Genomic DNA, 14,985 nt, shown 5'->3' with positions numbered 1-14,985 from the left:
TTCATGTACTTGGGTCACCTGGATCGCCCTTCAAGGCCTAAAATGCTAATGAAAATCCCACATTTGAATTGAGGCTACTTAAACCCTAACCCTATCCAAACTTCAACTTTTTCTTTCACGTTACCTTTCCATACAACCCCAAAATTGTTTCAATCTCCTGGCCCCCACCTAACCTCTACTAAACAACTTACACATGCCTCCTTAGGGCTGGGATTAAAGGTGTGCACCACCATGCCCGGCTAGGAAGCTGTCTCTTCATAAACAAAAAAATGTTTCATATACACCAATCAGGTAATATAAAATTAGAGATAAAAAACTCCAAACTCTGGCTGACAGAATCTATCCTGACACTTCACTGTCCTCAGACCATGAGATATCTTTAGACCTATTTGGCCTTGACTACTACTATTACTTGGATCATTAATGGGGATATTTATCTTACTATTGATAGCCCCAGTCTTTAGAAATACACCCAAAACCAGGTAAAAAACCTCACACATCACTTCTTCAAAAAACTTTATTAACCTACATCTCTTCCACTCAATACCAACATTTAGCCTCCTCAGACTGACTCCCTGTCACCTGCTCAGAGCAGGACTTGCCAGCTGCTGACACCAACATCCCCTGAAGCACCTGACCATGCCCCCTCATAGGTGGAAACATCAATGAGAGATGATCATGCCCTCTTATCCTTAGCAAAATGCAGGAACGTTAGGTAGGACAAGAGTCCCAAGATGGAGTCACAATGAAGGAAGAGAACAGCAGGAGCCTGACTGATGCAACTTTAGATGTTTATATTGCCTAAGCCCCACTCCCCTGACTTAACATGGCCCTCAGCCTTAGTTTCCTGATGATCTTATCTCAGAGCTATGAAAAGCTATGGCTTTTCTCCTGCTGACACCTCCTCCTCTGCCATTTGAGCTCTGTCCTGACTATGTAGCTTCTCCATTTGGCCCTTGCATTTCCCTGCATTTCCCATTTCTTTGTCTTCTTTATCCCCTTCCCCAAAGGAAAAATTCTATAAAAACCCAAACTATCTGGAGTCATGCCAACTGTTCTCTCTCTCTCTCTCTTCTCCCATGAGATAGTCCAGCAGCTCAGGTTCCAATAAATAGATTTTCCCCTGCCTGCCTCAGAGTGGTCCTACATGGTCTTTAGTCATTCACAAACATTACACGACAGTGTTAGATACTTATATCACATTGACTTGGGTTTGCTATGTAATTTTTGGTAACACAAAATATTGTGTGCATTTGAGAAAGAGAAAGGGAGAGGAGGAGAAGAGAATGTGTGTGCCACGGCCTACAGGCCCTGCAAACAAACTCCAGATGAGAGCACCACCTCGTGCACCTGGCTTATGGGTCCTGGGGAATCAACCTGAGGTCCCTTGCCTTTGCCGGCAAATGCCTTAACTGCAAAGCTATCTCTCCAGCCCTACTGTGTAATTTTAAAAATGCCCGTGTGTGTGTGTATGTGTGTGTATGTAATAACTAACAAAATTGTGATTGCTTTGGTGATAAACAGTACTTCCAAAAAATTAGCAATTTCCATTTTTTTCAAAAAAATTGAAGCTTTACCCAGGGCCCTATGTATTCTAATAAAGTGCTTAACCTCTGACCTATACCCCCAATCTCCTACTTTATTTCTTATGCCTTATACCTGAGGGTCATAAAACCACGTGAAAAATTTAAAGACATTCTCTAAGCCAGACTAGTACCTTGCTAACCTACATTTAGACATCACCTCAGGCCTCAGGTTTCTCATGTAGGATAGGGAAATCTCCATGTTACCAAGTCTAAAATTTAATTTTTCATTTATGTCCAGTTAATCTGCACTAAAGATGACAATTATCACAACGCTTCATCTGGAAATAAGCCTCTCCAAGGCCATATGTTATCATAGTGGAAGCATGAAATTTGAGTCTCAAAGGAGGTCCAACTAAATCTTGTTATTACTACTACTACAATTTATATGGAGAAGAGGCATATTTACATTATGTTGACTGTGAATTGTGGGAAGGTAGCAATGACATCAAACACCTTACACAAGGTACAATATAATTCTATGACTGAAGTAGAATGTATTTTTTTTTAATGTGTTGAATTGTGATACACAGTACCAACAACAATATCACTAACAAAATCTTATGGGGACTAGACATTATTCAATGCCTCTGGAAGCCAAGTCAACCCTGAGGCCTCTTCAGTTGCATTTCATGCATTTCAGCTAGACTCAGGGATGACTTCATTGAAGATGAAATACAAGAGAGGTTTTTTGTTTCCTTGTATCTTTGGGCAGCTGTCAGAGAATGATTTAATAATCCTTATCTTAGGAAAGACTTAGAAAACTCTACACCTGCCAACAGTGTGTTTATGCTCATTTTCTTGGTTAAAATTTTTCTTGACATAGCAATGAGTTCCAAGGATGATTTTTTCCCTCTTTGGCCTGAGGTATGAGAGATTCCAAAAAACTATACTTAAATTCATTTGTTTACGTCACTCATTCGTTCCCTATCAGTATCTATTCCAACAGCTGGAATGGATAAGCAAGAGTGATCTTTACTAATATAAAATGTTTGATGGGGACCACCTTCAAAGGTTGTATAGTATGTAAAGAAATAAGATAATTGAAATTCAGTGTCATTATCATGATGGAAGAAGACACAGTAGGAAAGCAGAATGCAGAATAGAATATCCATTATACATATCAAATTTCCCAAGACATCTGATAATACTTATAGAATAGAAAATAGTACATACACAATAAAAATCTAACATCACTAGAAATATCTATCACCTAGTATCCCTTGATTATCTTGCATGAAGATCCAAAGAATTTTTCACAGAGGAGATAGTTAGAATCAAGGGGCCTCAGAGGACCAGCAGGGGCTGGAACTGATGCTATTGGGACAAGTGATTAGGGAAGCCATTGTAGGGTGAAGCACCACACGAGTGAAGGCATGGAGAAAGAGGAATTTGGTATAGTGTGGTGCTGCAAAGATCCATGGTCCTGGATTCCTGTCACAATGGTCGGGTCATGGCTGTTGAGAAGGATCAGATTAAGGTAATTAGAAAAGGAGTACTTTCCAATTCTTTTTTTTTTTTTTATGGGGAATGCTAGTTTATTATTTAAAAACATTTCTCATGATAAGTGTTTGACCATAAAACATGATGATCAAGACACTTTATGGCAAGTCTTCAGTAAATAGGAAGAATATATCTAAAGAAAAAGAAATATTCAAAAAGTTTACATGTATTGTGCAGTATTATGAGTAAAGGTTATGAAATTTCTTTACTGTTTCTTGTTTATAAAGGATACTCTTAGTGTAGAAACACCATTTATTATATTTAAATAGCTAGGTTTTCTGTTTGCTTTCAATGCTCTACTTTAGAATGAAGCTGAGACTTAAATCTTACTAGTTCTATTGGTACACAGACAATGATGTCTGGTGACAAGATGTGATTAATTTGTAAATGGCACTGTCTGGTTCAAGCTTTCCAAATGTTCTTTTGTTTTTTTAAGTAACAAAACTTTTAGAAAGTCCCATCTGTGTAATGGGCAATATGTAAATAAATAAATAAAATATTTCATCTTTTTCAAATTGAAGGTCATGCTGTTACAAGTAGTTTGAGTCCATAAGTAATACTTTGGAATTAAATTATTTAATATTTGATTTCAGTAACTGAAAAATAAAGGTATTGCATTTGCTTGTGAGTCCTTGAACTATCTTCTTGACTAGGTAACTGAAAAAAGATAAAAAGTTTAGCACTAAAATGTGAACTTGCTTTCCTTGTAAGCTATTAACTTTATTATTTCACTAATTTTGCATCACTCTGTAGTTCATATTCATAGCATATAACCAAACATAATTTTAAAGTAGTGCCTGGGTCTGACCATAATGTGCATACACTATAGTGTTGGCATGTGCTTTTTCTTAAAGAACTGTTTTTCTTTAGACTCCTATCCCTGCTCATAGTTTTAATCTTTGACTAATCATTTGCTAGGAGTGTGCTAGCTTCCTTTGGGAAATGTCAAATTTAAGAATGAAAAATGCAAGCCGGGCATAGTGGCACACGCCTTTAATCCCAGCACTCGGGAGGCAGAGGCAGGAGGAGCACCATGAGTTTGAGGCCACCCTGAGACTGCATAGTGAATTCCAGGTCAGCCTGGACCACAGTGAAACCCTACCTTGAAAAACTAAAAAAAAGAAAAAAAGAAAAAAAATTTTTTTTTCTTCAAAAGAATATGCAATTTATTAATTCTTATCTTTCATTAAACTTAGAACAAGTTACATTAAAATTAAGTCTTATGAAAATGCTTCAACATTAAGGTATTGTAGCCATTTTCAGGGACCTTAATGACCTCAACTGTCCTTAAGGCTCGTAACATGGCATCACTATTGCCAGCTAAGAAAAAATGTTTTAAGTGCAGTATATTAGGACCTTTTGCTCTGGACTTCTGTAGTATGTCTAGATATTACTGTGTGGATTATGTAAAGCAGGTTTGTTAATGTATAGCCCTGGTCTGTAATTCAGGAATACTTTAGAACTACCAGAAGCCATTATTTGCACTTACATATATGATCAGTATAAAAAGCAATAAATGTTAAAATTATAAACAACAAAAAAAAGTGAGAGTAGCATAAATATATGGGTATGAACATTAGGAGAAGTGCTTACTGGGCAGTTTGATGAGCATAGTATATACATTTAGCCAGACAGCAGCAGACATTACACCTTAGGGCTCATGACTATCCATGTTGTAGGTTTTCAATATCAGGGATGTATTCCCTCCCATGCAGCAGGCCTCCAGTCCAATTAGAGAGCAGTTGGTTTCCTCCATAACAGATGTGCCACTATTGTACCTGTTGGCTCATTTGGCCTGGTTGGTCAAATATAAGTCTTGCAGTGTCCATTGTGGAGTATCTTCATTGGTGATTTCTGTCTCTCCCATGGAACTGCAGCATGGCTTTTTCCAGCTGGTCTACATGGAGGAGGTTTTCAGCTCAGTTCCAGCAGGATTTCTCAGTGACCTTGCAGCCCAAGTATGTGGAGTCTTCAGCAATAGGGTGTTACCATCTATTCCTGGTGGGAAACCAAGGGTCTTGGCAATGATATCAAAGGGTAGATGATTTCCTTTGGCAATTGCCTGGCATAGCAAGCTGGTGGTGTTGCTGCCCCTCTTGATATGTGGGCCAGCCCCAAGAACATGCTGGAGAACACTAAAGGCATGTGCTTCTGCACTCCCATTGGCAGCACCTTCTGCCACGATGGCAGCATGGGCAAGGCTACCTCCACTCTGCTCTCGAATTTCACCTCCATGGTACTTGGTTTTTGTACCAGCTAAACCAAGCCCACCCCTTATGTTGAGAAACTGTTCAGCGACTTGCTTTAGGACAGAATGACTCACACCAAGTCCAATCAAAGCCATTCTTGCACTTGTAAAGTGGTTCTGAACAAAGTAATTTAACTCATCTGATGTCACTTTTCGAATCCTGTAGTCAGGACAATACAAGGAATTTGCCAAGGCATTCTTGTAAGCAGCAGCATGCACGTTTTCAATGACATGGGTCTGTGGATTCTGAAAAGCCAGTGCTTTGTCAACCCTCAGCTGAGACTGAAGGTCAGCTACTTCCCATCGACGAAATTCTGGTGCTGTGGTGACATTGAGCAGGAATTCCATTAGAATTTCAATATCATCCCGCACGCATTCCACTGTGTAAGCCATAGTTTCCCTCATTGCAGTCACACTTAATTTGCCACCAACTGCTTCAATTCCACTAGTTATCTTGAAAGACGAAGCTCCTTTGGTAGTCAAGGTGGATGCAAGGCGTAGTAAATGAGAGGTTCCTAAATTGTTGGAGTCCTCGTCTCTACTGCCTGCTTAATGAATAAACCAATTCTTGACATGGGAGCATAATTTTCCATAGAAGCAATCACCAAGCCATTTGGTAATTTGGTAAACTCAAGATCCTGGGGATGCAGAGGTACTCCTGGAGAGGCAGGTGCAATTTTGACTTTGGGGGCAACTTTGAGGGAATAAAATCGCGAGAAGGACCCGGCTATTCTGAGCAGCTTCATGGCTCAAGAATGCTTTGACCCGCGGTCAAGGCCGCTTAAAGGAAAGCAAGATGGTGTTCTTACTTTCCAATTCTTGCTAAAGAGCTCAGATTTCCCAGAAAGAGTTCATCACAACTTGAGGTTAAATACAAACTCATTATTTTATCCATAAATTTGGGGAAAGCAAGTACATTATTTATTTAAACTGCAATTAAACTCCATCATAAATAATTTAAAATTTTTATTTGAGCCAAATATATACTCAGATAGTCAGGTATGGTGGCACACACCTTTAATCCCAGCAGTTGGAAGGCAGAGGTAGGAGGATCACTGTAAATTCAAGGCTACCCTGAGACTACATAGTGAATTCCAAGTCAGCCTGGGCTAGTGTGAGACCTTTCCTTGAAAAATTAATAACAACAAATATATATGCACATATATATGTTTATTTATTTACTTATGTTTTTTTTGAGGTAGGGTCTCCCTCTAGTCCAGACTGACTTGGAATTCACTATGTAGTCTCAGGGTGGCCTCAAACTCATGGTGATCCACCTATCTCTGCCTCCCAAGTGCTGGGATTAAAGGTGTGTACCACCACACCCAGCTATAATTTCTTATATATACACATAATGAATTTGTCATAAATTTTAAAGAGTAAAGATTAGATGTCATAGATATGTCTCTAATGAAAGGAAAGTTTAGAAAGACATATTCAGATCCCCAAAGGGTCTAGTCTAGCTCTATCTGGCCATCAAATCTTCTTTAGTGCAAAGTTTTATGAGGGTTTTGTGGCGAGCACTGCAGTCTTATAAGGGTGTTTAACAAAACAGATAATGTAAAGAAAATGGGTAGAGAAGTTTTTCCTGATGAAAGAGTTTAGTGTGTGTGTGTGTGTGTGTGTGTAAGAGAGAAAGAGAGAGGAGAGAGGATAAAGAGAAGAGTGAGAGAATCATATGAATTTGCAATAAAATAAACTTTCTTACTGCTATTATATTCACTGAGTTCATAAAACCCAAAGATTTGATAAAATAAAAGATTCTAAGTCATGAGACATTTGGCAAATGTCCATTGCTTTGTAGAGGTGAAAATTAAGGAAACTTGGTCCAGTTGGCAGCCTCCTGCCCTACACAGATCTTTTGGTCAGCCTGAAGCGCTGTGACTGCTATGCAGTTTTATTATGGTGAAAAATTACATTTTATATCATATTTCAGCATTATTATAAAATAGCATTATTATAATGTAGCAAGTAGTTAAATAAAACATTATTTCAACATGAAACCAAAAGAAATATGGAATAATAATGGTGAGTCTGGAATTTATCTGATTCATGTCCCACATGGATACTATTTAATTTTTTAGAGAGTAGTTGATAATATTTTATTTATCAATGATTGTTTCCAAGAAATTTGGAAACAAATGCCACAATCAGAACAAACTGAGTATATGATTTCTTACCATAATTGAATATATTGATAATACAAAGGGAAATTAAAATCATCTAACTCAGTATTATTTTAACAAGTCACTCAGGAAAAAAAAAAAGTTCTAATCACTATAAGAATAGTCAAAAGTCCTTTGTTTATTTCTAAAGATATGTAGTGTCATCAGTGGGCAGTATGAGGGATAATTGAAGGATAATACAAATTCTTTTTTTTTTTTCATTTCTTTTTTTCACTTTTCTGTTTTGTGTGGTTATTTTATTCTTGGTCTTTTCTTTGGGCATGTGTACATAAAGTTTATGTGATGTGATGTGTATGTGGTATGTGTATAAATGTATATGCAAATATGTGTGTTCTCTGTTCAAGCATTCAGAGACCATAGGAGAACCATCTGGTGTCCTCTACTGTCCTTCTGCCATGCCACTCCTGTTGAGACAGAGTCTCTCACTACAGCTGGAGTTGTCATTTTTTGTTTTTATGGTCAGACTGTGAACAGTGAACCCTTGTGATTCTCTTGTTTTTGTCTTCCCCCACTTCCAGGACTGATGTTACAGACAAGGTGGGCACACATAGCTTTTTATGGGTGCTGGAATTGAACTCGGGCCCTCTAAGTCCTCAGGCTTGCATGGCAAGCACACTTAAACTGTTGAGTCATTTTCCTAGCTCTGAAAACACTTTCTGCTCCTACTTCAGATATTTACAATATCAGACCCTGAAACAGTTTTTGAATTTCTAAACCTTGTTTCTCCATGGTAAACAGGATTCACCCATCTTTTGACTCTATCATCAAATGGGAGAACACCTATGGCTGTTGCATTTTACATGAATATCTGAAGCATTTTTGTTCTGTAGGTTCATGAGTATACAATGTCTCAGAGATTAATTTTCATGGAATTCTTTTTGTAGAATTAAAGTGCACACTGTTGTGTGTAGGGTCAGCTCCTCATTCTTTAGATGGAGTCTTCCATATCTAGATATTGAGTGTTAATTCACGTGTTCTAAACATTCCAATGGGCCTTTCCATGATTCCTTGCTTGCCATGGCTTCAAGATTTAAAATATATACATAATATTATAAATTTTGCTACTTGATATTCGACAAATTTGAAGTAAAAGGAATAAATATATTTTACAAAACTTCTTTCCCTAATTTTAAATATGGAGATAAGAGAAAATGTATCGTTACCATCTGCATGCAATTGGCATTAGCTGCTGAGGATACTTCCTGCCCTCTTCCTTCCTTTGTGTTATAGCAATGCGCTCATAGAATTGCTTGTAGGACGTTAACAATCCCTTCCTAGGTAGAGTGGTGCCCTTTCTCCTGTCCATTATCTGAACCAGAAGTCAAAGGCTTTTGCTACACAGGGTCACATTTTTGAGGTTCTCAGACCGTAAGATCTGTCGTATCCACTCAAGTCAACTCATACAGCAACCCCAGTAGATACAAATGTACAAGTCCAGCTGTGTTCTTAGGAAAGCTTATTTACAATCACAGACAGCATGTCAGAGCTGCTACAGAGGTGCCTATCTCAGCATGTTACTTAATTGTTTTGTCCACTTCAGAGAATGGTCTATTTTGTAGTAGCTAACATTCATATAAAAAAAGTTACTTTTCTTTTCAAATGCTTATTATAACTTTGATATAAATTAAATATACATATCATCAAATTTCAGAAATTTTAAGTCTACCACTTCGTACATATTCTTTGCAATCATCATGCTTGTACAAGGAACCCAATTCTGAGGTGAGCAGAAAAGCAAACAATAAATGTCATTGTAACACCCAGTTGCAGCTCTGTTCCCACAGATGCTGCTTTTAACCACTGCTTGTGCCTTCTATCTTATTGCTTATGTACTGGCATGATGCATGCCAAAGTCCTTCACAAAGAAACCTTTTTTTTTTTTTTTTTTTGTTAGTTGATTCATCCACAATGTTCCCTGAGGCAGGTGTATTATAAATCTATTTTAGTACTGAGCTCTCTGAAACTCATGGATTTCTGCTTTATGAGTTTTGAGTGTTCTTGGCATCTATTGTCTGATTGTCAGGCTAGCAGTGACAGCAGCACTCATGTTGACATCACCACTTTCTCTAGAAAGTCTCCTGGGCTCTGGAAGATGTGATAAGGGTGGATTATGTCTTGATAGGCAGTCAGCTATCTTTTCTTGTCCTATTGATGGATTTAGGTTCTCCCCAGTCTTCACTGCCATCTGTAAACAAACAAGCAAACAAAAAACAGATTATCCATCCAAGAGTGAGATCAGCATGGATTAAACAGTATAAACATAGTTATTTTAAAGACTTTTGACAGCTACAGTGTCTCTTCTTGGCCAAAGACCAGTGGAAGTTTCTCTCTTTAGTCAGTGACCTTCATATGCAGAGGATTCTGACTTGGTTCTCAGTACTAGGTATGAGTTCTCTCTCACTGAATAGGCCTCATATCCAATCAGATTGTGCCCCACTATTACACATTTGTGTACCTCTTGTCAGGCTGTTTGATTTCCTAGCTTCCAGGGTACCCTGTCTGTTCATGCTCTTGGTGACCATTAACCACATAACACTTTCTGGCATTATGAAAGCTAGCCAGAAGGAATATTGCTTCCTTTTAAGTTGTAGTATGACCTCTTGATGCTTACCTGTTGGTGGCCTATGGTGTTTTCAGCAACAGAGTCTTACCTTTTAGCCCTGGGGGATAACCAAGTGCTTCGACAATTGCCTATGTTGTTTTGGAGACTTTTTGGGTCTATCTGTGACCAACAGCACACTATGGTGGTAACCCAGTTCTGGTACTGGGATGTACCAGCCAATGTCCTTGCTTTTAAGATTAAACTTCCTCCACCCTTTCCAGGGCCCTTCTGTCTTGCTCCCCACCCCCACATACACATAACCTCTTATTAAGGGTCATGTCTCTTAGTTTACTATCCAGGAAGAAGGTTTCAATGGTGCACTGGTTCCTGCTGTCATAAGTTTTGTGTATCCCCCACATATGGTGCCTCATTCTATCCCCTAAAGCCCTTCCACCCTCTGTGTTCTGCCCCTTTCCTTGCCTGCCAAGTATTCTGTCTTCCCTTTCTTTTCTGTTTCTGGTTTCTCTAGCTTCATTCTAACCCCCTGTCAATACTCCTGATGCTTACAACCATTTACACACACCTCAAGTTGCTCCACGCTAGGAACTGTGTGTGAGAGAGGGCACACAAGTTTGTCTTTCTGAGCTCGTGTGACTTCACTTAATATGTTTTTTTTCCTAAGTTCATTCATTTTACTGCAAATTTTATTATTTTATGTTTCCTTACTGCTATGTAGAATTCCATTGTGTATATGTACCACATCTTCACTAATCATCCATTAGTGGGCATCTGTGCTGTCCTAGCTACTGTTAATAGATTAGTTACAAATATGATTGAGCAGGTGTCTCTGTAGTAAAGATTGGAGTCTTTAGGGTCTACACTCAGGAGTGGTAGAGCTGGATCAAATGGTGGATCTATTTTCAGCTTTTCGAGAATTCTCCATATTTATTTCCATAGTGGTTCTATAAGTTTGCATCCCGCCAGCAGTTGGATTAGGGTTATTCTTTTCCCATATCCCTGTCATAATTTTCTGCCATTTTTATATTATTTTTATTTACTAGAGAGAGACAGAGAGAAAAAGAGAGAGAGAATGGGTACACCAGGACCTCCAGCAACTGCAAATGAACTCCAGACACATGTACTACCATGGGCCTCTGGCTTGCCTGACTTCTGGGGAACCAAACCTGGATCCTTAGGTTTCATAAGCAAACACCTTAACTTCTAAACCATCTCTCCAGCCTGTCATTTGATTTTTGATGTTGCCATTCTGACTGAAGCAAGATGGAATCTTGATGCATTTACTTGATGGATAAAGATGCTGAACAACTTTTTAGGTTTTTTTTGCCATTTGAGAACTCTGTTCAAATTCCTTGACCAAGGTTTTGAGTGGATTGTTTTTTGTTTGTTTTGTACGGTTTAGTTTTTGAGTTTGTCTTAAATTCTAGATATTTAAAACACCCTGTCTGATGTATAGATGGCCAAGGTTGTATTCCATTCTGCAAGTTGTCTATTGACTCTGCTGATGGTTTGTTTATCTGTATAATAAATTTGTAACTTTATGTGAATCCAATGGTGGAGTGCTTGTCTAATTCTCTGGGTTATTGGAGCCTTCTTCACAAAGTCTTTCCTTATGCCTATGTCTTGGCTTATTCCTCCTATTTTTTTCTTCCAGTCATTTTAGAGTTTCAGATCTTATTGAGGTCCTTGATATATCTGGAGTTGATTGCTGTGCAGTGTAAAGGAAGTAGGTCCATGTTCATTCTTCTAAATAAATTTAGTTAATCAGTTTCTCTGGCACTATTTGGTGAAAATGTCTTTTCTCCAGTGTGAATTTTTGGCCCCTTTGTAATTGTTCTTATTAGAACATGTACTGGGAACTTCTATTTTATCCCCTTAATCTATGTGTCTGTTTTTGCTCCAGCAAAATATTGTTGTTATTACTATGACTTTATAGCATATCTTTAAATCAGGTATGGTGATAATACTGGAAGTATTCCTATTGCTGAGTATATTTTTTGGCTGAGACCCTTTGGGCTTCCATATGAATTTTGAGGTGTTTTTTTTTTTTAACTCTATGAAGAATGTTGCTTGAATTTTTATTGGAATTGCACGGAATATTTGTATTTCCTAGGCTGGCCATTTTCACAATATGTATTCTAAGATTCATGAGCATGGAATGTCATTTCATCTCCTTTTAACTTCCTCCATTTCTTTCTTCTGTGTTTTTAAGTTTTCATTTTATAGGTCTTTCACTTCCTTGATTAGGGATATTTCAAGGTATTTACTTTTTGTGGGTATGACTATTGTGAATGTAGCTGCTTTCCTGATTACTTTGCCCTGATGTTTGTCATAGATATACATGAAGGCTACTGAATAAGTCCTCCCTTTTGATTTTATTATATATGTAATATATATATATATTCTACCTTTCTGATGTTTATACATTAGAACTTAGCAATCCATAACCTTTTGACAAATAAAATATGTATCTCAGCATATTTTTACCTCACTTAACATTTCTCTTTTGTACTCCATATTTGTATTTCTAGAATTTGTTTAGGATATTTTAGTGTACTCAGTATTATTCTTGTCCATCTTTGACAAGCAGGCTGTTTGTTTCTTACTTTTTAAATTTCTTAAAAATGTTTTTCTCAATTCATGGCTTCTTTTTATTTTTCCCTCTAGTTTTATTACAGTAGAATTAATGAAAATGCATACATTTAATGTATACAATGTGTGTCTTTGTATGTGAAATAATAACCCACACATATGATCAAGGAGGACTTCTCCTTCCACTTCTCATTTGTTCTACTTAGTGTGGTGTCCTCCAGGTTCATTCACACTTTTGTAAATAGCAGTATTTGCATCTTGTTATGGTGTAAATCTGAAATGTCCCTAGTGGGCTCATGTCTTAAATGCTAACTCTGAAGTTCTAGCATGGTTTTTGAAGGCTGTGGAGCCTCTAAGTAGAGGGCACTGGCAGAAGGTCCCTAAGGGTAAACGTTTGAAGGCTAGGCTTGTCCTTGTTTCTACTCCCACAGTTCTGACTTCTTGGTCAGCAATAGTGAGGGAGATGTGGGGTCCCACTCTTACCACCATGGAAACCAATGATCCCACTTGCATGACTTGCCCACCATGATGGATTAAAACTTCTAAAATTGAGCCAAAATAAACTTTCCTCCCCCAGCTAATTCTATCACCATGACAAGAAAAGTAACAAGCACACTTCTTATTCTAATATTAAATAATATCCTGTTGTATATATTTATCACTTTGCCTATATCTATGCTTTTGTTGAAGGGTATTTAAGTGGTGCTATATCTTGACCGGTATGAATAATGCTGTAATGAACATGGAATGCAGGTCATACTTTAAGAATTGATTTTCTTTCCTTAAATATGCACCAAGAAGTGGGATTTCTGGACCATGAAGAAGCTCCATTTTCAACTCCTGTATTGCACTTCATAAGGATATACTAATTTACATCTCGAATGAAAGCATGTAAGAGTTCTTATTTTGGTATATTCTCCAAAATGTCTTATCTTTTAGCTTTTTATAAAACTTTTTTGTTATTTACTTATTTGCAAGGAGAGAGAGAGAAAGAGAGAGAGAGAATATTTGCACTAGGGTCTCTATCCACTGCAAATGAACACCAGGTACATGTACCATTTTGTGAGTGTGGCATTGCATGGGTACTAGGAAATCAAACTCATGTTGTTAGGCATTAAAGACAAGCACCTTAACTGCAGAGCCATCTTACCAACCCTGTTTGCTTGGTTTTGGGAGTAGTATTTCACTCTATCTCAGGCTGACCTGGAATTCAGAATATAGTCTCAGGGTGGCCTTGAACTCATAGCAATCCTCTTACTTCTCCCTCCCGAATGTTGGGATTAAAGGTGCACACCACCACATCCTGCTTTTAGATAGTATCTATTTTACCAACTTTGAGATTATACCTCATTGTGCTCTCTCTTTTGATGACAGTCATAAGTCCCAAGTTCATTTAGCTTCTGGCAAATAGGCTGCAAATTCAGTTTTTCTTTATTTTATTTTAATTTAATTTAATTTTTTTATTAATTAGTTTTGTATTCAGCAAATAGAGTCAGTCTGGTACCATTATTAGGCTCATCCGCGACCTACCCCATCCCTATTGGCCCCTCCTTGTTGAGGTATATGGGTTGTGCATTGTAGAGTTAGCCCACAGTTAAGGGTAAGATAAATGTCTCTGCATATCATGACCCAACATGTGGCTCTTACATTCTTTCAGCCCCCTCTTCCGCAAAATTTCCCTGAGCCATGTTGGGTTTGTTTTTGGTCTGCTTCAGTGATGAGATGATGGGGGCCTCTGAGTCTCTGGCTCTCTGATTTGGTAGGAATTGATTTTTCTCTGTGTTGGTCTCCTTCCCCCTTGTGCTGGTATCCAGTTCATCAGGAAACAGCACCCTTGCTTGTTTTGACAATTTTTCTTAGTTTCAGGCGGGGCCCTTCTGATGGATGATGGGGTGGCTTTCTCCTTAGGATCTACATCTGCCTGAAAAAGAGAAGCAGATTCTCCAACGGAGAGTAAGTTAGCACCAGGACAAATGAGATACCCCTTACTTTTTTATAGAGAATTTAATAGGTGTAGGCCCTCTTGTAGACCATGATTGATGGTAGCTTGATATTGGAGAGTGGGCTAATGTTTGGATATGGTTCTGACTTGTTTCCCAGCTCCAGCTATGGGTCCCATACCACTGAGGGGATCAGTTAGTCAAATCAAGAGCAATTGGTTCCCCACCATGGCTGTGTGTCACTATTGCACTTGTGTGGGCATCACAACAGGTTATTTGCTGCTAAGTAGGTTAGACCATGAGTTGCTTGGGCAGATATCAGTCATTTCCCTCAGTTGCCCATGTAGCACCTTCTGGCACTAGACACGCTGGC

At 38.2% G+C, this 14,985-nt stretch overlaps 1 non-coding gene and 1 pseudogene across 1 annotated transcript; both read right to left on the bottom strand.

The window, feature by feature from the left end:
* Nucleotides 1–4,299: 4,299 nt before the first annotated feature.
* On the bottom strand, nucleotides 4,300–6,128 carry LOC101611057 (annotated as a pseudogene).
* LOC123455694 lies at nucleotides 4,332–4,457 on the bottom strand. The gene has a single exon (XR_006634077.1). It is a non-coding gene; the product is annotated as a small nucleolar RNA SNORA33 (small nucleolar RNA).
* Nucleotides 6,129–14,985: the final 8,857 nt, after the last annotated feature.

This window comes from Jaculus jaculus, chromosome 17 (genome assembly GCF_020740685.1).
Source record: "Jaculus jaculus isolate mJacJac1 chromosome 17, mJacJac1.mat.Y.cur, whole genome shotgun sequence".
In the NCBI taxonomy this organism is placed as follows: Eukaryota; Metazoa; Chordata; class Mammalia; order Rodentia; family Dipodidae; genus Jaculus; species Jaculus jaculus.
This window is presented reverse-complemented; position numbering and strand designations above follow the sequence as displayed.